Genomic DNA, 27,437 nt, shown 5'->3' on the forward strand with positions numbered 1-27,437 from the left:
TCCTATCAGTCTTTTGTAAGCTTGGTGTTCATACTTCTTTGATCATTTTATTTAGTGGTGATTGTTGTTATATGAATAGTTTATTGGTATAATTTGGTACTGGTATATTTTATGAGTATATTATCAGCATTTTTTTTTAATTTTGTTTTTCTCCAGGGTTTGAAATGGTGATTCCTTTTCATCGCACATGAGAGTACCCTCGAGAAGGGATATAGAAAGAAATGGTGTCTGCTTTGACTATGTGTGGTACGTAGGGTAGTGGAATGGGGAACAAGAATTAGAGAACATCTGCTCTTTTTCTGGCAGACAGTTTAAACAAAGGAAAATTAAATATGTAGCAAACTGAAAATAAGTCAATTCCCTTAACTAAGACCTATTTGCTTTATGATTTAATGCCAGTTCCCTCCAGATGCCAGAGTTAGGTTTCTGCCTATCTCAATTTTCAGAGTTCTTGAGAGCATGTTCTTTGATATTTTGGGGGGTTCTTTTTGTGAGAAATTGTAAGAAGCCGCATTGAGGACTACCATTTAAATGAGATTTTGAAGCTAAAATCTCTCAGAGGAAATCAAACTAAAATGAGAGGCATCCAGTCTCCTCTGAACTTTCAGCTTTTACAATCTTTTTAGCTTACAGAAGTTTCTTGTTCCCAGTCTTCCTTTGCATAATATCTCAGTACAGAGTTTGTATTGGAAAACTGATTTCCCTTACTTCCCACTTATTTAGTTTCTATGCCCCTTACCAATTTCATCTTAATAATTTGCAGATTTCATTTGGCTTCATTTATTCCCATTGTTGCTATTTCGAGGCCCTCCCAATTGCTGCATGACATTCAACTCTGGATGCATTCTTGGGGGTTTTCCTTTCAATTAAATGCTTCCAGAAACAAAATTTCGGAAAATGGGTTCACCCTGGCTGATTCAGATCTGAAAGCTTTTCCAAAGAAATTTTACAAGGAAAATATTGCTGGCTTTAAACCTCAAACACTGGGTTCTGGGCTGCAATTTGGATTTGGCTTTCAATTTTTGTATCCCCAAGCAGTGTAAAACTCCCAGTGAAGTAACAGTCTTTTCTAAGAAGGTCCCGGACCTCTGGAATGTGCTTGTTTTCCTTATCCAAAGGAATTTCAAGGTACAGTGTAGACTTGCTTTTTTTGCCCTGACCAACTGAAAGCAGCAAAGCCCTTACTTATAGTCGAGTTCAAAAGGTTTTCCTTTAATGGAAATTTTTACTCCTCTTCCACAGAGAGTGGTATGAGGATGAGTGAGCTCAGTTGTGTTGTGAAACTTTGCATATGCAAAGCATGCTTTTTATTTCTTTTCAGTGCTTCCTTCAGAGGCAGCCAAACAAGTTTAATAAATTCTTAAAGGTACAGCATCATTCGCTGTCCCTTCTCCTCGAAGTGCAGTCTATGGACCAAGAGCATCAATAGGCCTGGGAGCTTGTTACAAGTGCAGAGTCGTGGGCTTCACCACTGACCTACTGAATCAGAATTTGCGTTCTAACAAGATCCTCAGAGGACTCACATGTATTTGAAAGTCTGAGAAGCACTACAACAAGATCCAGGTATTGCTGCTCTGCTGATTCATGGACTAGATTCCGAGATGCCAGGATCTAGAGAATAGAAGTCCCGCGGTATTGTGGGAAAGAGACGGCCAGAGTATATCTCCAAAGGCATGATGTGAGCAAGCAGTCTTGGACCCCATCAGGTAGAGAATTGGGGGAAAGGTGCTTTGGATATCAGTAGAAGAAATAGAAGTTCTGGAGGAAAAGAATAGTACTGAAGGCCTTTCATACACACGCACACGCGCAAGCATGCATGTATGTATGTACGTGTGTGTATGTGTATATTATAATTTCTAAATTTTATAACAGTCCTGTAAGGTATATACTTACAGCATTTTTATAGTGGAGAAAACGGAGACTCATTGAGTTTAAGAAGCTTACCTAAAAACCATACAAGAAGTCAATGGTGTGCATGAATTCAAAGCTAGATTTAGCCAATTCCAAAGCAATTCTCAGGAAAAAATTGCTCTCATTTAATCATGTTCTCATCATCTAAGGCCGACATGTAAACATTGGTTAATGTCTTTAATTTTTAACAGATAACGTTATTAGAATCCGTACCTGAATAAAAAGAAACATAAAATCATATTCTCAAAGAAAACGCTACAGATTCCCACTATAAGTTGAAGAGCTTTGCTTTTTTTGTTCTGTTTTGTTTTTACGAAAAATAATACTTCAGAAAAAGAAATTCCTCTTAAATTCAAATATTCACAAATCTCTCATATTAAGAAGGCATTTTCTAAATTGCTTTATTCTGAACACCAAGTGACTATTTAAGTAAGACCCATTAGCCCAAACATATGAGGTATGATCAAACAATATAGTAAATATTTAAATAAAAAAATTATTACAGTAAGATATATTACAGTAATTGCCATTAATCCCCCTCAAAATACTACCCCTCAATTTAAACACTCTTATCGCATCATTCTTGCCACTTTCCTAAGCAGTTCTGGAAGTCCTCTTTCGTGAGTGTCTTTAGTTGCACTGTTGTGGCTGCCTCGATGTCCTGAATCATTTTGACTTTGGAGAAGAGCCAGAAGTCGCACAGTGCCAGATCTGGTGAATAAGATGGATGAGTACACACTGAAATGTTTTTATTTGACAGAAATTGCCATATACCAGAAGCAATGTGTGAACACGGAGTGTTGTCATGATGGAGGATGATTTATTTTAAACACACCTTCTCTCAACCATAGCTCACACCTGACTGACGGCACTGAACAAGTTAAAATTTGCCACACACTGTTAGTAAGGTTCAACATGTCGTGTCCCGTATTGAAGATCACTGCCTTTCCATTGGATAGCACTCGGCAGTAGCATTCACTGTATTTGTTGATCACAACAGTAAGGCTCCATGTCACACATTGCTTCTGGTATGGCAATTTCTGTCAAATAAAAACATTAGAGTGTGTCCTCATCCACTTTATTCACCAGATCTGGCACCATGTGATTTCTGGCTCTTCCCCAAAGTCAAAATAACCATAAAAGGTAAACATTTTTAATTGATTCAGGACATTAAGACAAGCCACGACAGCACAACTAAAGACACTCACGAAAGAGGACTTCCAGAACTGCTTCAGAAAGTGGCAAGAACAATGGGATAAGTGTGTTCGAAGTGAGGGGGGAGTATTTTGAGGGGATTAATGGCACATGTGTCTTTTACTGTAATAAATATTTTTTGTTTAAACATTCACTGTTGTTTTTGATCACACCTCATATGCCAATTAATACTAGCTGACAGGGGTCACCTAGTGGAATTGGTATTAATAGAAAGAAAAGAGAAAAGAAATTAATTTAACAAGGATATGAAAATTATTCCTGGAGGAAAAATTCACATTCAATAAGCATACAGTATCATCCTAAACAAAGCATTAAAATATCACATTAAAAAGTAGTATAGCATGTGGTTACATAATGAAAATCAACTCACGAATACAATCCTAGATATGAATAAAACAAAACAATATCCCTAATGTTTTATCAGTGGATATTTGTGATAACATCATGCATCCATTTAATATGTACTAGATCTCAAACAATTTAAATGGGGATGAATACAGTTTACTCTGGAAAACCATGATTGATGACTCAAAGAGTAGTCCTAGTGATATCAATGGATCATGATTAAGATGCATATAATTAATTTGAATAAAATTGTTTTATGAAAAGTGATAACAGAATAGCTATGTTCCTTAAATAGCATTTCATACAACAAGTGATTTGGATATATGTATAACTAAATTAATTAATTAAACATTAAAAGTAGACTTTTGACCCCATCTAAAGCACCAAAAATATATTTATATAACTTGACCAAAATAATTTTCTGTTGAATTTTCTCAATGCAAAAATGGATGATAGCCTTCCTAATACCATGAAATATATGAGTATTCCTAATACTCAAGAAAAACAGACACAAAATTACACACCCACGTGATAGATGTTTATAGTGAACTCTGCACAAAATGCATACAGAAGACGAACCAAATAACTGGGGTGATCAGGTAAGACTTCCCAGGAGATGACATCTGAGCTAAATTTCAAAGGTGAGTAAAAGAAGAATTGAAGGAAAAGACAACAAACATAAAACACCACGTGTCTTGAGTCACAGAGGTGAGAAACATGGCATGCTTTAAGAAACATGTGGTTTATATATAAGATGTGTGAGGGAGGATGGATGTGCAAAAATATTTGCAGCTGGAAATAATTGTTTAACCTGCTGACCTGGGGGGAGGCAGAAACATGGTATCTTATCAGAATTACCTGAAAAGTCACCTTCCTTCTAAGATTGCCTTATTTCAACAAAAAACACTTGTCAGTCATTTTCCAGCTCTCATATAAAAGCAACCAGTCAACACAGAACAGCAGTATAAGCCTAGAGATACAGGCAAAGCAATGTTCTTGAAGAAAAATGTTTTGGAAATTTCGAATTTTCTGGAAACACAGCCTGAAACTAGCTGAACAGGACAAAAGAGGAGACTTGGAAATCTAAGACTTAATTTAGAGTAACTTTTTCTATCACATCTCTCTCCTGAATCCTAGGATAACTCCTGTCTCCCTAAAGGACACTCAAAGAAAACTACCTATCTTTCACGTTTATAAACTTTGTGTAGCAATGTACACCTTTCAGCCACAGAACACACTCTTACATTATTATATTTATTTTTTAAATTTCATTATATTAAGCACTAAGTGTTATAATATAGATAGTAATGATATTACTAAACAACCAAGTCTGCTACTCACATTTAGGGGTGGACAATAAGGTCAAAACACTTGTATGCAGTGACTACGGTGGCACCTACTAAAACAAATGGAGAGTCTTTCCCCAAAGCAAGCCTCCCCTTTCACTCATGGAACACCCTCATGAAGCACAGTTCGGGTGGTTTTAGAAGAGCTATTTCATCTCCTATTCCAGTCATTAAGAGCTCAGAAAGAACAAAGGCTATTCTTAGAACATTTGATAATATGCACATTCAAGAATTCTGCTGTAATATGTTAAATTTACTCCTAATAAAATAGGGTTGGATGGATATTTCCTTAACATGATGCTGTATCAACCCAAAAAATAGCCCCATGGGCGACAGAGAAATACTGGGATATTGTCATTCAAGTTAGGAACAACAAAAAGACAACCACTATCACCAGTATCATTTAACACTGTTCCCAAGGTTCCAGTCAGCAATTGTACAAGAGAAGAAGTAAAACACATACACACTTTACAGAGGAAGTAAAATTATTATTGTCAGATGATATGTCGATTTATATGGAAAGTCCAAGCAGGACTATAATAAACGTATCAACTGGAAGTTATTTAGAACTAAACAGATTATTTAAAAAATTGGTATAATAAAAATAAAATTATAGAAAATTATGAAATGATAAGTGACATACTATTAAGATAAAACAATCAGAATAATAAGAAAAAAACCTGGGGAAAATCAATTTTTTTAATCTCAGAGTGGAAAAGGCCTTCCTCATAGTTACACAAAATCTGGAAGCTGACAAAGAAAGCTGGATGAATTTAACTACATAAAAATGAAAGTATTTATCATGAAAAAATACTACAGAATCAACAGTGAAAAATTGGAAACTATATTACATGTCACAGACAGAACCAGTTTCTTTAATTTATAAAAGCTCTTGGAAATCAATACAAAAGACCAATAAGCCACTAGAGAAATAAACAAAAGACAGTTCACAAAAATGGAAATATATGACTCAAGTATCATATTTCATCAATTCTAAGTTTGTTACATTTTAACATTTCTGAAATCTGGATGGGTCTTATAATTAATGGTTTCTTAAATGTGATGAATTGCAATACATAAAAAGATATTCAATTGCATTCATAGTAAGAGAAATCAAATTAAAACTATAATAATATTTTTACCAATCATATTGACAAAATAAAACAATAAAAATACTGTATTAACAAGGTACGGACCAACAGGCATTCCGACGTAGTGTTAGTGGAGGTGAAAATCACTATTTTCATGGAGAGCCGTTTGGCAGTACCCAAAAACAATTAAAGCACATGGACTCTTTAATCCAATAACTCTAGTTCTAGGAATTTATCCTAAAGAAATATTTTCACATGTGTGAAATAAAATAGGTATAAATATATATTAATTACATCATTGTTTATTAAAGCAAAATATTGGAGGGAATATATACATACCTTCATAAATAAATTACCTATACCCATGAGTAAATTATCCTATATCTATAAATGGAATAACGTGCAGCCATTAAAATAATGAGGCAGCTCTTAAATACACTGATTTGGAAAAAAACATGAGATATATTTTTTTAAGTGAAAAAAAGCAACATAGAATGGAGTATATAAAATACTACCATTCATAAGGATAATAGGCATATGTAAATGAAAATAAATGTGTCTATGTAAATACATAGACATTTGTGAAGAATATATAAAAACCCGGTAACTGTGGTTACCTCCGGAGAAAACTAAGCTACTGACTAATACGGGTGGGTGGGAAACTTCATTTTCACCATTTATCATCTCGTAGCTTAGAAATTCTCAGAAAATCATATCAGGAAGGTTCCTTGGCGGAGAAGGGCTGGTCTGCTCTGAAATAGGAAGATGAGCTTGTGTGCTCCTCAAACCTCCCTCATTCTGGACTGTTTTCCATTTTTAGAACAAAGGACCAATCACATTGAAATGTGGATCGGTTGCTTTGTTGTCTGTGCTAATTTGCACTAGAGGGCAAACTATGGCCACCAAAGTCATGCACGTCTCTCCAACTGCATCCCAGAGAGAAATTATACATATGTCCAAGAACTGAAACATCGCTATTTCCAAGTAACACACCACCATCAGCAGCACATCTCCTGGGCACTCCTGGGGATTTAAGTGACATCTACCTGTCAAATCTACCCTACTGCTAGTTAAGCATACATGTCAGTGACCTTCCCTAAAAAGTGCCTCATGTTCCCAGCAGCGGTAGCTTCAGCCACAGAGAATATCACAGATGAGTGATTTTGATTTCTGGAGTACTCATCAAATTTAGCTCTGGCTGTTTGCATATGCTCTGCTTTCTGGTTTTATTATTATTCCTCCTCTTTTGCTTGGCAAATAACAGAGTTTAGTTAGGTGTCTCCTTTCCACTGAAACCTAGCCAAAAGTACATGATGATTTTAGGGAATCACTCACACACTATAAAACCTAATCCTTAATTAAGCAGACACAAAGTCTCTCTCAGAATTTAAAAACTCATCATATTTACCTGTATTTTTCTAAGGCTTTTAAAGTGAAATTAGCATTGTGTATATATTTTTAAATAGAGTAGAATACACTGATTACTTTAGAAAAATCCTAATTATTTTTATTTGGAACATATTTTTGGCCATTATCTTAGTTTGTTACAGTAGCTTATCTAAATGAGAAAAATGTTGGAATTAGAACTCTGTATTTTTAAATTTAATAATAGAAAAATAATATAACAATATGCATAGTTGCTAAGCATGCAGGAAAACACACCTTTATATGTGCTAGTGGCTAAAGTGTGCATTGAGAGAGTCTTTCTGGAATACGAATTGGCAAAGCATAACAAAAAATACTACGAACAGTAATATCTTTTGACTCAGCAATCATAATTCTAAAAATTTATTATCTTAGGGAAACACTTAAGGACACAAGGAAAGATTTGACCTCAAGGATGTTCCAAGTGCTTAAATAAAATGAGTTGATAAAATGAAATGCAAAAGTAACATACAATGATATGGAGAGCTTACAAATTCCAGAATACCTACTTAGAGTAAGAACTTCTAAAAATCCACTCGTCCATAAAGCATATGGAAATTAAACAGCACACTCCTAAAACCAATAAGTCAAAGAAGAAACAATAAGAAACATTTAGAAAATGCTTTGAGGTCAATGAAAATAAAAACAGAACACACCAGAACTTATGGGATATAAGTAAAGCAGTGTTCAAAGAAAATTTTATAGCTATAAATACCTATATCGAAAAAAGATAAAAAATCTCAAATTAATAATCTAACCCTCAACCTTAAGAAAGTAGGGAAAGAACAACAATTAAATCCAAAGCAATTAGTGGGGAAAAAAGAAAATAACAAATACTAGAATGGAAATAAATGAAGTAAAGAATAGAAAAATTGAAAAATTCAATAAAGCCAAAAGTAGGATCTTTAAGAAGCTCAACAAAATTGACAAACCATTAGCTAGACTGAACAGGAGAAAAAGAGAGAAGACTCAAATTACTAAAATCAAGAATGAAAGTGCAGACATTGCTACTGATCTTACATAAAGGAGAAAGATTATACGAGAATACTCTGAACAATTAACTGCATGCCAACAAACTAGATGACCTGCATGAAATGGAAATTCCTACACACACACAAACTACTGAATCTGACTCAAGAAGAAATAAAAAAAAATCTGAATAGACCTATAACAAATAAAGAAATTGAATTAGTAATAAAAAACCTCCCACAAAGAAAAGCCCAGGCCCAGATGGCTTGACTGTTGAATTCTACCAAATGTTTAAAGAAGAATTAACACAAATCCTTCACAAACTTTTCCAAAAAATAAAAGAGGGAACACTTCCAAACTCATTCTATGAAGCTACTTTCCCGATTGGAAACCAAAGCCATCACGAAAAAACTAGAGACCAATATCTCTTATGAATACAGACACAAAAATCTTTGACAAAATGCTAGCAATTTGAATCCAGCCACATATTTAAAAGAAAACATTATACACCAATGACCAAGTGAGATTTATCCCAGGAATGCAAGATTGATTAATGTGAAAACCAATCAATATACTACTCCAAGTTAATACAACAAAGGACAAAAACTGCATGATCATCTCAATAGATGCAGAAAATGCATTTGACAAAATCCAATACCTATTCATGTTAAAAGTACTCAATGAACTAGAAACATGGTACATGCACTAAAACTACATTATGCAGTCTAGACAAATCTCTGGGGATTTCTTAGTTTTGAGCTCTTTCATTTAGCAGATATGTGATCATCTATTAGTCACAAACACAGTGGAGTTTGGGATCCAATGCTCCCAAATACACTAGGAGGCAACAGATCCCCTTATTTAAAATCACTGCCCATCCCATCCCAAACACTCTCTCTCTGCCCCTACTCTGCTTTGTTTTTCTCCTTAGCACTTTTCACTCTCTGACATACATATATTTTACCTGGTTATTTCTTACCTCCCCGCTAAGGTGGAGAGGTAAGCTTCATGAGGGTGAGCATTTTCACTACTGTACTCCCTGCACTTAGAACAAAGCCATGCCCTCGGTTCCAGTAGGTCTGCAGTAAAAATCTGTTAATACATGAATGAATGAATGAATGAATGAATGAACGCTTTTATCTCCCACATTAACATGTGCCAGAGTCACAAGGGTACTTGAGATTTGGGATATTTGAGCCACACAGCTCCTTTTCCAATTTAACTTGATTGAACTGTCCCTAAACCTCCTTTCCACTTTCTCTCCTCCAGGCTGGGTGCTCAATATGTGGCTATTAGGGGTTCCGTGGGTATGTTACATAAAAGGATTACAGATGGGCCATTTAGATCAGAAAAATGAACACAGTTGTAACCAGTTTTTGACAAATACATAACTCTTGCAGATCTTGACCATGACACTCTGGTGACACCCTCCACTAGCGGGATTATGGAGGTCTCCAATTTACTTCCAACCATGGTTACCTTTGAAGCTCTGAGGAGGTGGGAAAAAAACGAAAGAGGTATTCAGAAGAATGAAATAGAGGGAAAGTTAAAAAAAAAAAAAAAAAAAAAAAAGACTGGGGGATAAAATGGTTTTCCTCTCCCCATTGTGCCTTTTCATCAACCCAGGCCCCAGGTTTATGCATAGCTGGACATCAGCCTTTGAAAAGCATTTGGCCTCTTTCAGTGAGGATTGTTGGAAAGTCAGAAACTGAGCAGCCAACAGACAGAACATTTATCTTCTCGTCTAGATGATAAGGTCTGAAATGAGGGTCCCAGAAGGAAAGGCTCTTTAAGAGAAAGGGGAAACTGATTTCAAGCAAAAATATCCTTTCTCTGAATGAATTCAGAAGTTCTTGTCAAACTGTATCTTTTGTAAGTGCTCCACTGGTATAAACTGGTAAGTACAGTAAAGCCTTTTTCACATTATTAAAATTTGAAAGTATAAAAATTATTACCTAATAAAAATGAGGTTCAAAAACCAAACTTCCTATATTTGATTCTTTTTTATGGGAAGAAGACATACTTTTTTAAAGTTTAGGTTGTTGGTTTTAATCCAAAACTATCTTACCAAACTTTTAAAAAGCCACAAGACCTTTTTGACTTAGAATTCTAAGGTCTCATTCACCAGATTGCATGTTCTCAGCACACAAAAACCACCACATTCCCAGCGCTCAGGCAGGTGAAGCAGAGTCAAAATGGAACTCATCGCCTAGAAACTTCCATCTTGAGTTTTGATTCTTAAGCCGCTGACAAAGGCTTGATTTCCTCTCTGGGAACATGTAAGAGAATGGTAAGAGGCTGCTCCACTGCCAGAAAGAAGGACTTAGTGTGAAACATATTTATGTCCATTGCCAATTTTATGTTCAGGGACTGAGAGCAGGCGGGAGAGAGGAAAGAGATGGCGAGAACTCTTTGCTAACCTCATACTACAAGTCACAAAGTCCAGAGAGAGCCCCTCGGACACAGGAGACTTCCCTCCTGCTGAGGCCGTCGAAACTTTGCCTTTTTGGAGCAAAACAACAAGTAAAACAAAAGAAAGTTGTTTAGCTTCTAAATTAGATTGGCCTTTCCTCTGAAGAGCCAGGCAGCCGCTGCGCCAGACTCTGTAGTCTGCCAGGCCCTCGGCAGCCGGGGGATCACATCACACTATTTGGCTGCACAAGCCCACGGTTAGCGCTGCTCCCCACACGGGTCCGGCCAACAACAACAACAACCCCTCTTACCATTCAGCCTTGACCCTGCGCACATGTTCACAGTGTTCTTAAGGTCTCTGCTAAAATGGAACGGGAGAGGTCTGTGTGAAGGGTTTGTGGATTTGTAAAGACAGAGGAGGTAATCCAACCTGCCTCCATTAAATATTCAAGTGGAGAGTTCCTCAATTTGGAGAATTCCCGACAATCTACTTCCAAAGATAGAAAAGCATTCAGGAACTCATGAATATGAATCAGCTCTGACATTCCAACAAGTTACCATTTAAAAGCGAGCCGTGCTATGCGTAAGGGCACTGACCAGACTCCCAGTGGGTTCTGGTTGACCTGGACAACATAAGAGACCATTAGTGGGCCTTCCAAATCAGAACAAAACGAATGCAGACTATTTGAGTGTGTTTTCCAAATGAAGAAAGGTACCTCCATTTATCTTGGGTAGAGTGGTATCCAGGACTTCCACCAATGTTTATCAATTGCTGGTAAATACGATGATTGGAATTCTGCATTCTTGGAAATATCAAATGTTTATTATTGTTCATTTATTCATCCAGTCAGCATATATTTGTTGAGTGCCTACTATGTGCTAAGCTCCATTTTAGGCAGTGGGAGCACAGCAATGAACAAAATCATGCCCCTACCTTAACAAAGCTCATATTCTACCAGGATGGGGGTGGATAGAACAATAGAGGGGGGAAAAATATAAGATGGAGATGAAAAGCTATGGGAAAAAATTAACAAAGTCAATTTGATAAGGAGGGTCAGAGGGCAGAAGGAAATAGTAGCGAAGTAGGGTCACCATTTTAGATAGTATTGGTTAGGAACAACCTCATTGAGAAGGTGACATTCAAGCCAAGCCTTGAAGGAGATGAAAGAGCCAGACTTGGGCACCTGGGGAAGAATGTTCCAGACAAAGAGTTGGTTCTACAGATACAAAAGACCTGAAGTGAGAGTGTGCCTGGCAAGTTGGAAGAATCGCAATGAGCCCAGTGTGTCTGGAAAGGTTTATGTGAGAGGGGCAGTGTTGGAAGATAAGGTTAGAGAGTAGAGTTTTGGCTTTAACTCTGAAAAAGAAGGATTCAGAGAAGAGGGAGGCACTTAGGGATCCCTTAGGGATCCCTTAGGGATCACTCTGGCTGGTTATTTATTCACTTCCATCCTGATTTCTTGGCATAGTATCAACTTGGCAGACCATAAACATAATAGCAATATGGTGGCATGTGATGGTTCCAGGCAGGAGGGAAGATCCTATTGAATGTGAATGTGGGACCTGCTCCTTTTTCACCTGTCAACGTTGGTTACACCTGTGCTGTCCTATGTGGTACTTATTAGCCACATATGTTACTGAGTCCTTGAAATGTGGCTCGTCTGAAAGAAGAGCTGTATGTGTGAAATACACACCAGAAGTTAAATACACACCAAGTATAAACAAGGAAATAAGAACGTAAAATGTGCTATTTATATTTTTATAATGCTATATATTGAAATGATAATATTTTGAATACAATTTGGCTTAAATCTAGTATATTGTTAAAACCCATTTCACCTGTTTCTTTCTTAGTTCTCTGAATACGGCTACTGGAAAATTAAAAATTGCATATGTAGCTCACATTATATTTGCCCTGGACAGAGTAGAGTTAGTGTTACAAGAATGGTGCTGTGACCTCCCCGTCACAAAGAAGCCCGAGATAAAGTGCAACAGCGCCTTAAGGGAGGGAAAGAATGACTCAGACCACAAAACACTATCTCCCTCTGTGCAGACAGGAAGGCACGGGCATTTGAAGGGAAAGGAGCAGCTTCTTCCGGTCGCCTCCTGTAAGAAGGGTAGTCGTCAGACACCAAGCAGCTATCTGGTAGGTTTCTCCTCAGAAAACCAATCCAGCAAACTCTGGTTTTAAATATTTAGGTTTGATATAGAAATAAATGTCCTAAATTCAAACAGGTTACCATTTGCACTATCACGAAAAAGTATCCTGCCCTCTACGAAGTGCTGGTTACCTGGGAGGGCACTTTGTGTATATCATCCCGTGAAATCATCATAACCACCTGGGACTTCTTTTATTTAAAGAAAGAAAAGAAATGGGGGTGGGAATGTTTTTAGCTCCAAGGCCTAAAGTTTCTCTGAAATCTACTTTGTTTCTATGACGAGAAGCCAGGGGTCCTTATCCTTTTTTGTTTTGCATAAGACTCTTCATGTGTGGAATAGATAACTTTGTAGGTCCTGTTTGCTATAATATCATATTGTGTATATCATAGATAGAGGAAGAAAAAAGTAAGGTCCCTGGGATTTTTTGCCAAGAAATAGTTCCCTATTTTATGACCAAAGAAAGTGAGGCTCAGAGGTATATTCCTTTGCCCGCACTGACTTCAGGACCAGGTCCTCCCACGAGGTCCTGACTCTATTAACACTCTGGTCATGGCTCCCCCACCCTGTGGAAAACTTAGGCCTCTCACTACCAACATCTGAACAACACCTGGAATGGGGAAGCAACAAGGGTTAACAGGAAGAAGGAAGCAACAAGGGTTAACAGGAAGAGGAAAGCAACAAGCGTTAACAGGAAGAGGGAAGCAACAAGGGTTAACAGGAAGAAGGAAGCAACAAGGGTTAACAGGAAGAAGAAAGCAACACCTTAATGTCCACACAGGCCTCGAGAAAAAAATGTTACCAAAAAGGCCAGGGAACTCTCTCTCCTTAGAGAACCTCAAAACTCTTCTAGAAAACCATGTCTCACACTGCCTGGCTGTATATTAATGTGGAGGCATGTCAAGCTACTGGAGTGTCTTCCCATCTCTGAGCTACGACTCTGTGATTGTATAATAAACATAAACACACTAAACCCGGTCCATTGAGCAACATCCTTGATAGAACCCTACAGCTGGAGTTCTCTTCCTCTCACTAGCGTCCTAGTTTACTGTCTTCCCCTTGGCTCGGGGGTAGGGGTGGAGAAAAACGTCCTCTACCTCTAATGTTCTGCAAACAAACCCCACAAATTCATTTCCTGAGTGAAGAACGTCATGCGATCCAAAGTGGACAGAGTCCCATGCTCCTCATTACAGACCTATTAGAAGTACCAGACATGCCTTACGATTTCAAAGAAGCTTTATCATTGAAAAGTCAACAATAGCTTCACTTCTTAGGTTCTTAATATGATAAGCTGTGGTATAGCTACATATATATAAAGACTTTTTTTGTGTATCTTTAAATATAATTTGTAATAATATTAGCTATTTGAAAAGTACATGACTGTGCATTTGTCAAAACTCATAGATGTGTATGCCAAAAAGAGTGTGTTTTACTGTGTGTAAATTAAAAATTAATTTTTTAAAAAAGTAAATTTAAAAATGTAGTGATGATTTATTAGAAAAATAATTTCTATTAACTGGTTTTTAGAGTCTGTTGAGTAATTTGCTTCCTGGAAAAGTAAAGGACTTTTCTGAGTTGGGTGATTATCAATTAGAGAATTATAGAACTGGAAAGCTCTAAAAGGCCTTTGTTTTACTTATAAGGAAACTGAGTCTCAGAGAGGTTAATGGGAAGGTTCCAGGTCACGTAACTGGCCAGTGACAGAAGCAGGACAGGATCCCAGGTCTCCTCACTCTCAGGCCAGTGACCTTTTGCCCACAAAATGCCTTCTAGGGGATACAAAACACATCTTTATGCCTAAAAACCATTCAGAATAATACAGCAGCAAAGGCAAAACTTTTAGAAATACTGAAAACGTCATTGTAGTTTTCCGAGTGCTTGGCCAAATGATTTTACTTAATGATAGAAGTTTCAGGTAAATATCTAGTTTGGTTCTAAATGAGATCTTGCTTCAATATATGAACACTTTTGTGTTGGAAAAAAAAACCTTCTTACAGCCTGATATTCTCCTGGCGTGCGTTCTGTTCTTTCAGTTAGTAGGCTTAGTTATTAAAGACAGCTGTGTCTATTGTTTATGAATATTATGGATGCTGAGAACCTAATAACAAAACCAAAAATTCTCAAGAGTCCCCTCCTTCTCCTTTTCTTGAACTCGAAACTGAAAAGAAACACATTTGCCACCAACGTCAGGAACAGTCACTCCTGTCATCTACCAATCACATTCGTCAACTCAGATTGGTGAGAGAAAAGATCCCTAAAGACAACAGAGACCTACAACGAACACGTGAAAGTATATGAGGAGCTTATTTTGTCAAATAAAAGAATGAAAAAACTCAAGATATGTACCAGTGTTAATGGTGTGGTGAGAGCCATTTCCAATGCTTATTTAGAAATTAAAAAGCAACTGTTCTATGACTGGATTTTAATTCTTCAAATATGACCATAGGATAGTCCTCTGTAATAAGTAACTGCTTTTATGGATGTTTGAAAATTACATTACAAGTTTGTATTTAATCAGACCAGAAATGACACAGGTACCTCCCCCCGCCTCCCCCACTAAAGCAATGTCTTCTTATTCGTTATGAATATAACAGTTCTTTTCTTTCGTTAACTCCAGCAATCTTCAGAGGTTTAAAAAGTCCTTGCATAGGACATTTGGAGCATAACAGTCTTTATCGGGATCACGTTGTCTGATTCTGTTCTGTGTCTCACAGGGAACAGAAGGCCGGCATAAGAGCAAAAACACAGTGTATAGAATTATGTGATAGATGTGCCTGACACGGGATAGAACTCCAGGGTATTGACACCATCATGGTGCTCCTGGCACAGAAGGTTCACCCTGATCCTGGAGGCCTGCCCCCTTTTGAAACAGTAAAGGCTGCTCAGTGTTTCAAGCTGGCTCTTCTAAACCACAGCTAGAGGACCTACGTGGGTCCAGAGGGAAGGATTCCCTGGGATTCACTCAGAGTAGGCTGTGAGGGGGGCGTGAAAAGACCGTGTTGGATGTGTCAGGGGAAATAATCCGCTGTATTTGTGGTTCGTTCGGTATCCCCCAACCCTCTGGAGGACCTTGGCTCCCTGGGATCCCAACACACTGCTGCTTACACTACACAAGTGGTACAATTTAAAATTCCACTCAAAGGAAATGGTAGTAATTGAAGCCATTCACAGGACCACAAAAGCACTGCCACCCTCCAAATCAAACATTTGAATGACATTTAAAAGGTGCCAAAATATGTAATCAATTCATTCAAAAGCTATTTCCTGGCTACCTAGTTTGTACAGAACTCTGCGATGGTTATTCGAGGTGAGACCAAGATAGCGATGAAAATGAATTGCGCTACGTTCCTAACACAGGCTACCGTGCTGAGACACTGATCAAAATGGAAGAGGGGCCGCTTAAAATGGACTGGAAATGACAGGGAAATGAAAATGGAAGCGGGAGGAAAAGGAGAAGGGATGGGGGTAGGGGACAACACCATGAAGCAGAAACAAGGAAACAAAGAGAGGAGCTACTCGTTAAGTACCAATTAAAAAAAAAGTAAAGTAAGTTCTCAGGATAATAATGGAGGGGAAAAAAATCTGGGAATATTCTAAAGTTCTGTAACACTAATATTTTATTCTATTTTAATGACAAAATGGGATATTTCTTTTTACTTTCATTAAAGCACGTTTTCTTTCTCTTCGTCCCACATCACAGAAAGATGCATTCGTATCTCTGTCATCCCATGAGGCCGTTAGGAGTCAGAGCTCACCCCAGCCCCCTGCCCAATCCTCTTCACGCAGCTATTCTGAAATTCTCCTCGACAGTATTTTTTTTAATGCTTTAGATTACATTCTCTTCCTTTACAGATTTATCATAAATCCTTCTGTCACCATGCTCACCGAATTAAAAAAACTGAATAATTAGCTTATTACTTTCAAGAGCAAACAAAGACCAAAATAGGAAGATAGAAAGTTCCAGATATCTATAACTCATTTTTCAAGAACATAAATACTCAAATCAGAAAGTGTAAGACCAGGCGTTGAGTCAAATAGTTTCTGTTTCCTATGTGTAGGACACTGTACTCAAAGGTGTGAGGTACATTACTTCTGTTCACTAGAAACTTAAAATCTAAAACACAGAAGGAGCAGAGGTAGAAAGGGATGGGGGCAAGAGCTCCGATAGAAGATCAGGCTTGGAAAGCAGCAGCCACTCCTCACTTGAGCAGGAGAGAAAGAGAAGGCTGGGGGAAAGACAGACAGCGGTGGGAGGCTGCAGAGCCACGGGTAAGGGAAGAGGCATTTTAGAAACTCCAAGAATAATTCCATTTTAGTATGGGAGCAGGTACAAGGTCATACCTCAAGATGAAGGAGTCAGAGATGGAAAGAGACGAGCGTAAAGAAAGAAAATCTTGGACTAATTAAACTTGGGAGCCGACAACACTGACTCACTTTTCTCTTTGTTAATATATTTGGATCACGATTTGAGGAGAAAAGCTTGGAAGAAGACCCGGGATTTCAGCAAACTCGGACATGATCCAACATGCAATATATGCACTAAGGTCAAAGTGCACACACAGAATATTTTCAGTGTTTTCAAAAACATACCTTAACATAACTAGCAGAAGATTAATATCCCTCGTGCATACATAAACTTCAGTAGAACTTTAGCCACTCAATAGAAAAATAGGAAATAAAAACACACAATTTATAGAAGAAACACAATTAATAAACATATGAAAAATGTTCAGTTTGAGAAGCCGAATGCCAGTGAAAACAAGATTCTCATATGGAAAAATAGTTCTGGTGCAGAAATGTATACACATATGTACCACTGATTGCCGTGGAAATTAGGACATCACCTATATGAGGTATTTTAGCAACACACACACACACGCACGCGCACACACACACACACACACACACACACACACATTACATGCCTCCCTTAAAATGTGTGTATCCTTGACTCACTAATTATACTTCTGTGAGTTTAGCCTGAGGAAATAGAGAAACAAGGAAAGATTAATTTTCAAACATGGTTGTTGCATCATCCAAAATAGTGAAAACGGTATTAATTTTTAATACCAGAAAAACAATTAAATAAATTATAGTACAGTGATGGAATAGTAGGTGGCTATGAAAAATTATTTTTCAATGACTTTTTAATGAAATGGATTTGTGTTCACGTCATATTAAACGAAAATCACCAAGATGCAAAACTACTTATAGAATGTGATCTTATCTAGTTATATAACTACATAACAATATGAAGAAAATAGATTGGAAGGAAATATATCAAATCATATTCACAGTGTTTATCTTTGAGTTGTATAATTATTTCTATTTTTCAACATATCTGGACCTCTTATAGTTATCATACGTCTTATAGTTAGTGCATATTTTCATATAATATCATCTTATACCTGGCACTCAAAAAATGTTGCAGGATGATTTGATTTGGGGTTTATTTTTAATAAATACACCCAAGTCAATAGATTGTAATTGTCTGGAGAGAAAAAGCGAAATCCCCTTCATCTTTGAGCACTCAGTGCTTAAAATCATGTCTAACACAGAGCAGACACTGTTAAATTAATAAGTGACTGGCTGGCTACAGAGACAAGTGATGGATGGAAAGATAGAAGGAGAAACAGATAAATAGTTGGAAAATTCTTCAGCATTTAGTAAAATCGGTATCTTCCCTAGGATTTTCAGGAGATGAAAGGGGCTCATCGTGTGACAGAATAAAGGAAGAGGGTAAAAATAAAAGGGATGGTCTTCACAAGGATACAATGGGATGAGATTTACTCAACTGAGCTCATTTTTCTACCAGCTCTGGGTACCTATCTCAAACGTCACTCAAATTTGTAAACTGCTTCTTCGGCGAATAGAAAGCAATTGCTCAAAAGCAGTTACACAATTGCCCCTTCGTTCTACCATGAGGATGAACTTAATTCAAAGAACCACTGAAACCCGTGTCTAGATGACCCCAGCTCCTATACATAATCTCCAAGGAGGGCTATCACAAATTGGTGCTTAAACTTGGTCAGTGATTATTACAAGGGACAGATGGGCCCCGCCAGATAAACATGTATTCCTATCCATCTTTGGAAGCAGAGGCAATTAGAATGGCTCTCTCCCAGCCACTATCACATTCTCTTTGTGTGTTCATAATTTCTTGGCGAGGAGATGCACCATAAAACATAGCGTCTCCATTCTCCAGCTGACGTGAGAGTAACAGATACGTGTTCTTCATCCACTCTGGCATCACGGTGACAGATACTTAGGCTGAACAGCCAAGGCTGAAATCTGGTATGAGTTTAAACTTGCTTAGACTTGTGAACTTTACACAGAGGAAGTGCAATTCACATTTTTATTGTGTTAAGATTTCCTGCACCAAAATTGGGGTTCTTAGTGGATGCTCACAAGAACATCTTATATCTCCCTCAAACTGTCTGGTTACCCCTCACTCCACACATTCAAAGGGCATTTCCCACTTTCAAAAGTCAACAACCAATCATATAGAATATCCCCAAATTACACTGGTTGGTGGGGGGTACGAGGGTGGGTGGGTGAGAAATGACATGTGGCTTTTTAATCAGGCAGTTCAGGATTTTAACTCATATGAGCTCTTTGACCTGAGGCAAGCTATTACACTTCTCAGAATCTCAGTTTCTTCATCAAAAACATGGAGCTGGTGCCTCCTAGATTGCGCGACAATTTTGAAAATTAACATTAAAGCCCTATATGTATCTGGCACAGAGCATACACTCAGTATAAGTCGCTATTGTCATTTAATAATGCCTCTGTAAATAAATCGCTCTCTGATTTCTTTTCAAACTGCATGTTTTTCTGTAAATGATCATGTCATGCAAGAATTTTCCTTTCAAACTATTTTCCCTATTGGGCTTATTTTTAACATGGTGGTTCCCTGTGTAGAAAAATACTTTACAGGATGCTTCAGCTATAAATTATATAAAGAAATAATAAGCATAAGGAACCTTAGAAACCACAAAAAATAAAGACATATTTGGGGATTAAAATTCTGGATTTGGACTGAGAACACACGAGGCAGGACTGAAATAAAATTTAAAATATACAACAGTTATTCCCAATCTTTCTAACAACCCCCCCAAAAAAAATATTCCTCCTGTTGATTCCAGAAACTAATGATAGGACTCAACCAGTAACGCAGAAAACTAGGCTCATGATCTCTTTAAAACATGCCTGGAAGCCCTCACCTCACGGTTTCCACCAATTCTAAACTATTATATCACAAAAGTCACCCAATCCCAATTAAGTCCTTACACTTGAAAAGCCCACCTTAAACCAGTCACCCCAAAAACCTCATTAATATCCCACCTTTGGCCTTTTCCTTCTAAGACATCATTGTAAGGCTCTGTCAAGGTAATGATCCATGACTACCGTGAGCAATAAACTGAGCGTTGCCTTATAAACAGGTCATTTGGGTGGCATTTTCAAGAAGCAAGAATCTGACACCCCCATAACAATAGCTGTACATTTATGGGTTCAATCTAAAGAGAATGGCATTACAATAGACCTTCAAAGAGAAGCCTCAGCTGACAGATCACAACCTGACAGATTCACTGAGCATGAAATGCCAAGAGCACAGCCACTTTTGTAAGCAAGTTGGAGTCCCCTCCTAGTGGCCAAGTGCTATCCAGCCCTTAAAGAAAAGCTTTTCTGTTTTTTTTTCCTATTGACTATTCCAAACCAAGACCTTTTTGTCCTCAGGGTGATGGTACATCCATCCATGATGCAAAATGGAACAACTGCCACAGTAATAATACCAACATTTCAGCCTAGTTTTGAAAACTACTTCTGTCCCACACTGCTTACATAAACTGCCCACGTTGATCTAATCCACTCGATAATTGCTCAATTCTCCAATTTATTGCCCAAATGTAGCCAAATTTCTCCCCGTGGACAGGGAAGATGTAGCGACAGCCTATAACTGAAAATACGCCAAATGGCACTTATTACAAGTAAGGCAGAGGCCAAATGAGAGGGTTCAGGCATGAAGGGTTCAGGGTCCCAGTCCTCTTATCAGAGGAGCAGCGAAGTGGTTGGGAATATGTAACTTGGATTGCCCTGGCACGATGTGACCACAGAAAGATGAAAGGTCCCACTCCTTCCGAGTACTGGGAAGTGTAATCTGAAGCCAGATACACTGGGACAGGGAGAAGTCAGGCATGTCTCCCCCTTACTTCAGGGCAAGTTCAACTCTGAGGGTGGAGAACCATGCTCTCTTTTCAAAGCTCTGGCACAGCGAGGGGCCCTGGTCGTTGGTGAGAGCTTCCTGCCACGGCATGTTCCTGCTGCCATGAGTAGTGGCCATCTTTTAGGCTTAGAGAACACTTTTCAAACACGACACCCCCAGGGAAGTCATCCACATTCCACACAAAGCAGTTTATAATAAGTGCTACAGCAGCTGAACATAAATCCATCTTCCTTTCTGAGTTCATCGACTGTGATGTACATCTCTCTATTCCCTGCTGAATTGACAAACACTAAATGTGCGGTGGGAGGGGGGGGTGTGGAATAAAGTAGCACAGGGGAGAGAGAAGCAGTGGGGAAAGAAAGGAAAATAAAAGTCAGCATTCATTTGCTCATACATTCAGCAATTATTACGAATGCCCTTTATGTACCAAGCACTGAAGATACAAAGTCACCATTTTACCCAAATGAAGTTAAATAAAATGATCACAAACAAAAATATTACAAATCACTTTAAATATTTGAAAAATCAAGTATGGGTTGCTCTAAAGCGTTTAGAAACAGGACCTGATCAGGTCTGGGAGTCAGAACAAGCTTTCCTAAAGAAGGAAGGTTGGGGCTTCCACAGGCGGGAGAGTGGGTGTTAACTAGGTTTAGGGAATGATAGCAAAGAAAGGAAGGAAGAAAAGAATAAAAAAGGAGCCCAGGTGTCACGCAGGGTCTCATCTCCCACTCCCCGCACAGAACGCAGGATATGGTGAGACCAAAAAGGAACACCCACGGAGCCATACATAGGGCAGTCATACCTCTCGCTGGCGGCTGGATTGGAGACACAGGAAGCGGGAGCCACATGATCCGCAATCTACCATCTGCTTTTCTGCCAACCAACCAACCAACTCAGCCACGGCAGTTCTATCAGTGGCTAATGGCTAACCGGTAACAGCTGATGGCCAAGTAGTCACAGCTGATGGCATCTACTACCCCGAGCCAGCAGCTTTTCACGTGAGGCCAAGGGCTGGAAACTGCTCTCTGGGACTCTGTCCCCACACCAGGAAAAGGCCATGAGATATTAGACCAGGGCTCCTCAAACTTTACTGACAAATGAATCCTCTGGGGATCTTGTTCAACTTCAGATTTCAGTTCAGCAGGTCTGGGGTAGAGCCCAACATTCTGCGTTTCTAACAAGCTCTCAGGTGAGGCTGAGGCTGCTGGCCTGGCCCACCTGTGTGCAGTGAGGACCTGCCCAGAGGCCGGAGCACAGAGATCAAGGGAGGCCTGATGATGAAGCCAAAGAGCTGGGCCGAGGTTGCACCATGCCACTCTGTGCAGGACATCGTAAGGTACTGGGTCTAAGAGGAATGGGAACCACGAAGATCTCCATTTTCTTTGTTCTCTCCACATAACCTTCTTAGGGGTTCGTTCTCCCTGGGAGACAGGACTTTGCAATATCTTAAGTGTAAGTGAGAGCAAAGGTGTTTATGGACTTCAGGCCTTCTAAGAGCCAATAAAGTACAACTCCTTCATCACAGACAGCCCATTAACAACCCATGTTTATTAGTAAAAATCCTCTGAACTTAATACGCCTTTGTCAGCAAAAGTAATTGATCTTGGCCGGCTAATTTGGCTGCTTTTACAGACTGAGGACTTGCCACTCTTTTAAAAGTGTCCGACAGCTCTCTGGGCTTGCCTCCTTTCAGTAAGCAATTTCCAAGAACGCTGAGCCCATCGGCTTCTTAAAATAGTTTGGCAGAAGAGAAGGCAGCCATGTCTTCCTGGCACCTTGGTCTTTAGTCTTACAACCCTGAAGACGTCGGGTTTTATAGAAATGTCTGCGCCAACTGCCACCATCCTGTTCCCTGAGAATCTGACTAAACAAAGGCCTGCAGAACTGATTAGTGTTCTGTTAGGCAGGTAATAAAAACTCAAGCTTAAACGAAAGAGAAGCAGATGTGTGCTTTAACCAATGTGCAGTATACTTTATAAACTATTCTTTCCTTCTGTCTTAGGAAAGAGTCATCTTTCCATTTTAAAATGAGCATAGGACTTATTCACACTGAACGTATGCCATGAGCAACACACTCTAATGTGACTCAGACAACTCTATGGAACAGCTAAAGGACTCATGTCTTCACCCCCGTGAATAGTACTGGGTCTCTTGGCTCTCTTACGTACATAGTAATGAGTAAATGGGGATGATACAGTTTAACAAGTAATAGTAAAGCATTGTTTTACATGAGTCATGATGCTATTCACACCTAAAATTGTTAGACGCTTTGCTTCTGGAATGGGTAAAAGTGAAATTGTGAAATCCTCTCCAGATATCTTCAAACATGAGCATGTTCTCAACTGTCTGGAATGTCACATATACTATCCTGACCTAAATCAAGGATGTAAAATCATGTGTAAGGCATTTGTTTCATTATCTAAGGAATTCATCTCAATGAGATGAAATGTCTTTCTGGTTGTCTGCCTCTGTCACCACATTACAAAAACATGGGTAGACAGAGCTTCTCAAACTTGGAGCGTGTAAATGTAAAGGGGTTAGACATAAAATACAAGCCACCTGGCAAATACAATATTTACTGGAGAGTGGGGGACACCCCAGCGAGTTGGTGATTCATTCATCAGAGATGGAAATATCACTAGGGCTGCTGCCCACGTGCCCGACTCCATAGGGTGCACTCCCAGGCAGAGTAATCTAATGAGAGTGGGGCATCTATCTAACAATAGTTAGTCTCCTTGGCAAGAAGAAGGGGCTGGCCAGCTTCAAAGGGCATAACTGTCACAGTTTGGAAGACAAGACATTACTGGTTTTTAGTGTACTGTATCACAAGATGGCAATATGAAAGAAGGAGAAGAAAAGCCTTCCAGACAAGGAAGCAGCATGAATAAAGGACTGGAGGCATAAGAAAGAGTAACGGCTTTAGGAAAGAGCTAGTGGTCCAGGGTTCCAAAGACGTGTGGATGAGTATGAGTGAGTGTGTGTGTGTGTATACATACCGAGGTCTGACAATTAAGTTCACAAACTTGCTGCAACAATGTAGCTAGCCTTTTTAGATATCAGAGGGATTATTCATTATGAATTTGTACCAAACAGTTAACCAAGTGTACTATTTGGAAGTGCTAAAAAGGCTGCGTGACGACCTGAACTTTTGCCAACAGTTCATGGCTCTTGCATCACAACAATGCACCAGCTCATATGGCACTGTCTGTGAGGGAGTTTTTAGCTAGTAAACAAATAACTGTATTGGAACACATTCCCTACTCACCTGATCTGGCTCCCAATGACTTCTTTCTTAACCCAAAGATAAAGGAAATATTGAAAGGAAGACATTTTGATGACATTCAGGACATCAAGGGTAATACGACGACAGCTCTGATGGCCATTCCAGAAAAAGAGTTCCAAAATTGCTTTGAAGGGTCTAGGTGCTGGCTCGGTGCACAGTTTCCCAAGGGGAGTACTTCGGACCATAATGATATTCAGCAATGAGTTATGTAGCACTTTCTCTAGGATGACTTCGCAAACTTAATTGTCCAACCTTCGTATATGCTTACATATTCTGAGATACACAAATGTGAATGTGTATGTGTGTCCATGTGCATATATATGTACACATACACATACACTTGTCACCCTTACACTTGAGGGCACAAGCCAGACTTCCAACTGCCAACATCTGGGTGTGTTTCTTCCTCTGGCTGCTAGTGGCCACCTGACCACCAGAGTGGGAGTCACCAAATGCTACCCAATCAACACCCAGCAGACAGGAGTTGGTATAAACACATCTCATCTCTCTCACCCCTCAGCTGGGACATTCTGAGGCACGAATCGTATACTGCCTTCCAGACTTTGCCCGGTAGGAGTGAGCTCTGGTCACATGCAGTGATACTGTCTTGGTGACACACCCTCAAATGGCTGCCTCCCTATCCTTGCCTCATCTCCATACTCCTCTGCCAGCGTCTTATCCTTGTCCCACATAAGCTACTTCTGTGCAAATACTTGTCTCAGGGGGAATCGCAACTTAGACATGTACGTGTGTGTATTTATATTTAGAGGCCTGTTTATATAGATTCACACATGTGTGTGGATATACACCTCATTGACATAGACATATACGAAGGTCTGACAATTCACGAACTCATCCTAGAAAAACTGCTGCATACCTCATCGCCGAATATCACTACAGTCACCTTCGAAGTACTCCCCTTGGGAAGCTATGCATCAACGTCAACACCTAGTCCACCCTTCAAAGCAATTGTGGAACTCTTTCTGGAATGGCCATCAGAGCTGTCATCGTATTACCCTTGATGTCCTGAATGTCATCAACATGTCTTCCTTTCAATATTTACTTTATCTTTGGGTAAAGAAAGAAGTCATTGGGGGCCAGATCAGGTGAGTAGGGAGGATGTTCCAATACAGTTATCTGTTTACTGGCTAAAAACTCCCTCACAGACAGTGCTGTGTGAGCTGGTGCATTGTCGTGATGCAAGAGCCATGAATTATTGGTAGAAAGTTCAGGTTGTCTTAACTTTTTCACGCAGCCTTTTCAGCACTTCCCAATAGTAAACATGGTTAACTGTTTGTCCAGTTGGTATAAATTCATAATGAATGATCCCTTTGATATCAAAAAAGGTTAGCAACATTGTTGCAACAAGTTCGCGAACTTAATTGTCAGACCTCATATACAAGCTGAAAGGCGTAAATGTGTTTATAGCACTCTTTATTTGGCAATGCTCTTTTCCTTTTTACCAAAGCACAACAGATTACACACAGTCTTTTTCTTTTTATGGGGAACTTGCGGCTGAGGCCACTCCCGGAAACTTCCTCAATGGGTTCTGCCTTACACTGGTCCCGTCTGAGGCCCTGGTCCAGCTTTGAACTCTCACTCAGCAGAACAGCACCTCACTCCTCCCGCACCTTCCACACCAAAGCTTCCAAAGCTACTGCCAGGCAGCTCTGTCAAATTCCGGGCCTTGTGGTGCCAGGGCCAGGCCACACGTGTGCAGTATTACCTCTGAAACAAACACCTGCACAGTTACCACTCTCAGGACAAGGCCATTTGCTGCCAAGACATTATTATTTTTGTCGTGTACTACATTGAAAGGTAGCAAAATGAAAAAAATATTAAAATCCAGGTTATTTTAGTAACAAGCTGCAAAAAAGAAAGCCTGCGCCTCAAATTTACAAAAAGAAAAACTGCTCTGACAGCCCTCGCCAGACCGAAGCTTACTCACAATGTCCTACCCACAAGCATAGGCGCCATTCTCTCTTCTGCTTATCCTATCCGTGTCAAGATTGACATCAGGAACATAAAGCCATTAGCTGCCCCTTCGGTGCTGAGGGTGGCAACATGGAGAGCTAGAAAGAATATAGGATTAGGAATAGAAGAATGGAAGAAATTAGATGTGGGGCATAGAAAACAGTATAGAGCATAGATCTGGAGAGACCTCACTAAGCAGGAAAGCTTAGGCAAGTAACAGCATCTTTGGATTTTGATTTCTTCAACCAAAACTGAAAGCAGGATTTCCACAGGCCTGACCTTGGTCCTCAAGTGTGTCATGTTCGGCACGCACAGTGTTTAGAAACATGTGAAATCTGAATGCCTTGAGTGCATTTGAGTGTGTGACCCCTGCCCATGTAATCTCTAAATTCCTCTCCAGTCCCCAACATTGGATCGCCTGGTATGACGGTCACTGGTAAAACTGCAGGACCTTCCATCCTCCTTGCCACTTCTAAATTTCTTCCCCAAGGAGGCTCACCTGCCCAGCTTTGGTACACCTTTATGGAAAAGGCAATTCATTCAGTGCAGGTTTAAAATGTCCTACTTAGGCGTGCCTTGATGTTCCTCAATCTACCCAAAAGAATGAGATTCATTAAAAAAAAAAAAATTATCAGAAAACTTCACAGTTACCAATATAGAAGAAATAAAATTGAGAAATGGGCAGTGTTTAATGGCAAATAGAAATTATTTATATAAAAAAATCCACAGCTATTTAACCATAATTAGCAAGAGAGGAAAAGCATGGAAGTTGAATCTGAATATGCAAACTCATATTCCTCTTCATCAGTAAATTACTTTTGGGTTTTTATATATTATTATGATATAAAGTGTATTATATACCTCATATTACACACCATATATATATAAACATATATATATAAACATACACACACACACACACATACACACATACATATTTACTTTACTGTGGACTCTTTAGGTTATGGGTGCATTTGTGCTGTAGGAAGGGGAAAGATTTAAGAAAACACATGTAGAGAAATGACAAATGCTATGATTTATGATGATCCACATATGATTCTACTTTGGTGAAATTGGGATGCTAG

At 39.1% G+C, this 27,437-nt stretch overlaps 1 protein-coding gene across 2 annotated transcripts in view; it reads right to left on the reverse strand.

The window, feature by feature from the left end:
- Positions 1-27,437, reverse strand: part of BMPER (BMP binding endothelial regulator) — a 220,702-nt gene that overhangs the window by 131,928 nt on the left and 61,337 nt on the right. The window lies entirely within an intron of this gene.

The sequence above is a fragment of the Rhinolophus ferrumequinum genome, chromosome 20, assembly GCF_004115265.2.
Source record: "Rhinolophus ferrumequinum isolate MPI-CBG mRhiFer1 chromosome 20, mRhiFer1_v1.p, whole genome shotgun sequence".
Lineage (NCBI taxonomy): Eukaryota > Metazoa > Chordata > Mammalia > Chiroptera > Rhinolophidae > Rhinolophus > Rhinolophus ferrumequinum.